Source organism: Eubalaena glacialis, chromosome 7 (genome assembly GCF_028564815.1).
Source record: "Eubalaena glacialis isolate mEubGla1 chromosome 7, mEubGla1.1.hap2.+ XY, whole genome shotgun sequence".
Lineage (NCBI taxonomy): Eukaryota > Metazoa > Chordata > Mammalia > Artiodactyla > Balaenidae > Eubalaena > Eubalaena glacialis.
In genome coordinates this window covers 33,777,639-33,783,638 of record NC_083722.1, presented here as the reverse complement: position 1 = coordinate 33,783,638, position 6,000 = coordinate 33,777,639, and the positions used below count along the sequence as shown (strand labels likewise).

The 6,000-nt window shown below is 39.9% G+C and overlaps 1 protein-coding gene across 1 annotated transcript in view; it reads right to left on the bottom strand.

Moving 5' to 3' along the window:
- Positions 1–4,386: 4,386 nt before the first annotated feature.
- MED20 (mediator complex subunit 20) overlaps positions 4,387–6,000 on the bottom strand; it is a 43,788-nt gene continuing 42,174 nt past the window's right edge. Inside the window, exon 5 of the transcript XR_009701470.1 lies at positions 4,387–4,443. The gene's annotated coding sequence lies outside the window, so the exon portion shown is untranslated. The remainder of the gene's footprint in view (positions 4,444–6,000) is intronic.

Below are 6,000 nucleotides of genomic sequence, written 5' to 3'. Positions count from 1 at the left end.
CTCCTTATAATCTGGAACATACCCTCTAGCACAATTATGAAAAAGGAACAGAATATTCACTTTTCTAGACTGGGAGACACAGCCGCAACCAATCAGGATGTCACTAGAACCTACATGGAGGTGCTGTGTGGCAGGCACAGTCCGCCCAGTCACTAGAGAGAGCACCGTGACTTTCTGGCCCACGTTGGGGTCATTGTAATGTTCTAATGTAGAGATAAACCTCAGTAATTCTCATTGTAAATCTAATGAGAAGAGTGGCCTTATTCTACATTTTTACAAATCTTTTTAGTGTCTGGAATAAGGAAGAGAGTCTGAATTCAGTTGATTGTACATCATGAAGTCTTTGGAAAACTCCACTGCATACTCATATGCAAGTATGTTTTAATATTGTTATGAAAATAGCTTTGACTCCCAAAAGGGTCTCAGGGGCTCCTGGGCCACAATTTAAGACATTGTGGTAAAAGACTTTGCCTTCCAATGCGGGTTCCATCCCTGGTCGGGGAGCTAAGACCCCACATGCCTCGCGGCCAACTCATGGTCAAAAAACCAAAACATAAAACAGAAGCAGTACTGTAATAAATTCAAAAAAGATTTTTAAAATGTTTCACATCAAAAAAAAAAAAAAGATATGTACACTAAGAGCCATAACTTTGATGAACATTCAGAAGGGATTCTCAAACAAGGAAAGAGAGTTCAAGAAGATGGGAGAGAGGAAAACATAACTACCTGTAGCCACAGTTTACAGTAAAGCCAAAACATTTTATCAGCATATTCGTTGTTACTTTAAATGATGCTTACTCTTTGTACTTTACCATATTTCAACAGGAAATGAACTGTTATTTGAAGAAAAGAAAAGCCAGTATTTCTCTCTGACAAGACAAACCCCAGAACAAAAACCACGCAGTATAACTCCTTCCAGTTGCTATATAAATGTCGATTGTTAATTTACATTTACTTTTTAGACCATCACTTGTGACACTCTAATTATAAGACCCATAAGTCACCTTTCTCCTGCCTTTTCTTCTCTTCAACAACTTCCTGCTGACTGTCATTCAAATATTATTTAACAGGACAAAAGAACAATTTCCAATTACCTATCAGTTCCAACCTGCTGCACAATTTAGTCCTCTGTCTGCATGTTTCTACGAATAGCAATTAAATGGTAATCTACAAATCAACTCAGTTCTAAAGATGTACTGTTCCTTAGCTAGATTCAGGTGATTTCTATCTACTACAAACAATTCATAAAGATGTAAAACAATTGTATTCATTTAAGTATGGTCAAGAAAAAAATAATTATTTATGAATCTCACATCATCTCACACCATTATTTTTCCCAAATTTAAGAAGATACACAATTTCAAATTTTCCTTTCCACAAGTAAGCAGAAACAGATTAGTTATGGCGACTTTTTCAGGCAATATTTGGCTTTATTATCTTATTATTTAAATCCACACCCACCTTAGCAAACCTTCTAAGTTTATTACTAGGCCAGCACCCCACTGATCAACAGCACGTGCTCTGGAGCAGAGGACCTGGGTTTGAATCCTGAAGCTGCACTAGCGACGTGACTGAGCAAGTTACTTAATCTGTGCCTCAGTTTTCTCAGCTTTTAAAATGAAGATAATAACAGCATCTGCCTCGTAAGTGGATGACAGGATTAAATGAGATAATGAATAAATGAGTAAAGCACTTAAAACTCTGCCTGACACATAATAAATACTCAGTCAATGTTAACTTCTGTTTTTATATATTTGTCTTCTAAAATAGTCACAGCAGGGACTTCCCTGGTGGTCCAGTGGTTATGAACCCATCTTCCAATGCAGGGGACGCGGGTTTGATCCCTGGTCGGAGTACTAAGATCCCACATGCTGCGGGGCAACTAAGCCCGCGTGCTGCAACTACAGAGCCCACGCGCTCTGGAGCCGGCGCACCACAACTAGAGAGAAGCCCGTGCACTGCAACAAAGAGCCCATATGCCGCAATGAAAGATCCCGCGTGTTGCAACTAAGACCTGACGCAACCAAAAATAAATACATGAATGAATAAATTTTTTTTTGAAAAAAGAAAGAAAAAAACGTCACAGCAGACAGAATAGTCCATAATAATCTAGAGCCCCAGAACAATACAGGAGGAAAATATTAAAAAGAGGTGGCTGTTTTAGTGTCCTTCCTTTCTTAAAAAAATAAATAAATAAATTTATTTATTTATTTATTTATCTATGTCTGTGTTGGGTCGTTACTGCACACGGGCTTTCTCTAGTTGCAGTGAGCAGGGGCTACTCTTCATTGCGGTGCGTGGGCTTCTCATTGCGGTGGCTTCTCTTGTTGCGGAGCATGGGCTCTAGGTGCGCGGGCTTCAGTAGTTGTGGCATGCAGGCTCAGCAGTTGTGGCTCTCGGGCTTAGTTGTTCCATGGCATGTGGGATCTTCCCGGACCAGGGCTCGAACCCATGTCCCCTGCATTGGCAGGCGGTATCTTAACCACTGAGCCACCAGGGAAGTCCCCTTCCTTCTTAAAATAGGTAGTTGTCTGTATTACCTAAGAAAGTGCTGACAAGTCATGGAAAAGATAGCAAAGACATATTCAAAACTATTATGATTCTATGAAAGAAGAAAAAAAGAAACTCAGGAAGACTTGTCCTTCAAAATAGATTAAAGGAATCTTTACAGAAAATGTGACATCGCTATCTAGAAACAAGAGAACTGTGCATCCTTTTTGACATAGATATACTTTTATGGGTAAGATGAAACTATCATAGCCCGAAGACAGCTGTTTATTCATACATACCTGTAAGCATCATTTACACCATAAGATATGTAGTAAGAGTTGAAGGTGTATAACCCTATTCTCACACATAGTCTAGCAGCATACTCTGAGAGAAATGAAGCTCAAAGCCAAAAAGAAAACATTCATGAAAAAATTTAAAAATCCTTGCCATCAGGGTTGACCTTATTCAAGATGGTTTAACTCTTGCGGTGTATCAGAAAAAAATTCATCTGTGGAAGGTTGGTACATAAAAATGCTAACTGGGATACATAAGAAAATTATAGCTAACATTTACTGAACACTCACTATGTTCCGGGCATTATTCCAAGTTTTTTATATAGATTAACTAATTAATCTTCAACATCACTATGACATAGGCATTTTATTGTCCCCACTTATACCCAAGGAATTGAGGCACAGAGAAATTAACCTGCCCAAACGTCAAGTTAATAATGGCTAGTCAGGGACTTCCCTGGTGGCACAGTGGTTAAGAATCCGCCTGCCAATGCAGGGGACACAGGTTCGATCCCTGGTCCAGGAAGATTCCACATGCCGCAGAGCAACTAAGCCCTTGCGCCACAACTACTGAGCCTGCGCTCTAGAGCCCACGAGCCACAACTACTGAGCCCACGTGCCACAACTACTGAGCCCACATGCCACAACTACTGAGCCTGCGCTCTAGAGCCCATGAGCCACAACTACTGAGCCCACGTGCCACAATTACTGAAGCCTGCTCACCTAGAGCCCGTGCTCTGCAACAAGAGAAGCCACCGCAATGAGAAGCCCGTGCACTGCAACAAAGAGTAGCCCCCACTCGCTGCAACTAGAGAAAGCCCACGCACGCAGCAACGAAGACCCAATGCAGCCAAAAATAAATAAATAAATAAATTTATTAAAAAAAGAAAAAATAATGCCTAGTCAAAAACAGTCTGGCTCCTAAGCCCAAGTTTTTAACCAGTAGGCAAAGAAGAAGACATATCATACAGTTATATTATCTGGGAGGGGGGGCTAAGTTTCAGATAGGTTTGGTTATCTATAATGTTTGAATTATTGACAATAAGCATGTATGGACTTATGTAATTTAAAATTTTTATATCTCATAAATTTAGTTACACCTTTTATTGGATTTTCTGTGGAATTCTATTTGATTATCACCTGACACACAATCTGCACTTGGCTAAATGAACAGGATCCCCAGGGTGAGCCTAACATCACAGCAGCTGGCAATATCTGGAGAGCGAGAAGGGGTTGCTAACACTCTTGAGAGGTCATGACAGACATTGTCTCTATCCAACCACCAGTTAGCTTCAAGACCTACCCTAGACTTGTTTCAGTATGGGTGCTGGTCTCCAGGTCCCATCTTTTTCTTCAAATATAGCTGTGTCCTCTCTTAGCTTAAGCAATTCATAGCATTCAGAAATTCACAAGGGTAAGAAAGGTGGTGAAAGCTCAGAATGGCAATAAAACAAAGATAGTGACTGATCACTGATCACTCACTCTAATAGTATACCAACCTTGGCCACCTATTACAGACTGGTCATACATAATACTATTGTGAATAGTTTTCATGAATAACTTTTTATTATAGTTTTATTTCTTACTCATTAAACAAGTTTTTTCCATCTTCTTCCATATTATTCCACAGTCATTGGTTAGGTTTCCTCTTCTCTATTACCTACAGGGGAAAAAAATTCTGTAAGGTTGGGCTGATATATAGTAAGAGAAAAGCAATTTCATGAATTTTATTTATAAATTCAAAAACAGGATCAGTGTATTACAATGCCATTTAGTGAAATCCCCACAAGTCCTCAAAATTGAGGTAAAAGAGTAAAAAAAAATAGCTGTGATCTTTTTTTCAGCTAAGAGCAACCAGACAGTCATTTATGAAGAGGCTGATGGAAATACGAAAGGTTTACTTCCTGAGAAATGCACTTCTGCATTTGTTTTAGGTTTTAAAGATTATACACTGTCTTTGCATATAACTTGAAACTGTCAGAAAAACCAAAACAATTTCATGGCAACAAAAATAATTGTGTTTCAAAAGCCAAAATTCTTTTTGTATAAGTGAAATATGTAATAATGAAAGATGCCAGGAGGTGACATCTTTGTGTTAGATGGGTTCATGACTTTTAGGTAAGCAGCATGCATTCTATACGCAAGGACACTGTATTAGTCAAAGTTATCTAGAATGTAGAATTTGGACAAATTACATGCATAATCAATTTTTAGGTTTCTGACACTTTATTGAGGAGGCAGGACTCAATAAGCTTGAGATTAATACACCGTCTGCCACCATGTAACAAGATGAAAAATTCTCTATTTTGCTATCTTAATAACTAACACAAGAATTCCTCTTAGAAGAAGCCTTCTTTGTGAAAATATGTTCCCTCAATAGGGTCCCCCACCACTCATGTTCAGTCCCCTTGGGGTGGACGGTTCCCTGCAGAATGCCTGTCAAGATCCCAGAATGACTGTCAAGAAAGGGAAATTGCTTTACACTAGACAAGGGGAAGAACTTGTTATTTTATTTCTGAAAGAGAGAAGGATGATGAGGAAAGGGAAAGGAAGAGGAGAAAAGGATAGTTAGTATAGTGGAGCAAAGCTGGGGTTACGTGGGGGTGAAGTTCTCCAGTCAAGGGAAGTCTGGAACATTTTCAGAACAGGGATGCCTTAATAGAAGTTGCATTAATGCAATATAGGGCTCACCCACCTCTATTTTGCCTCCTTTCTTCAGTTAGGTGTACTAAAAATACAAATGCCCTCTATGAATAGGGCCTTTCTGAGAATCAGAGAAGGAGCCAAGTATCACATCTGAGGGCACCATGGTGCACATCAGAGGCACAAGGCAAGAAAAATAGGGGCCTAGGAGGCAGAAGCAATTGCAAGATGATAAAACCCAGGAAATGCACAAATATCTTCAGGAAGAGAAGAGCTTACAACTTCCACATTCTAGGTTGGGGGTTTGAGGCAACCTCATCCAGGAAGCTAAGCTGACATTGTATGGATGGGTGTTTTACATCCATAAAATTTCCCTCTTTACCTTTTTTTTGCGGGGGGGAGGGGGGGCGCGCCACGTGGCTGTGGGATCTTAGTTCCCAACCAGGGATTGAACCTGCACCCTCGGCAGTGAAAGCACAGAGTACTAACCACTGGACTGCCAGGGAATTCCCCATAAAATTTCCCTCTTTGCTATCCAAACAGCCTTACTTTCAATATGAGAACACCAAACCGT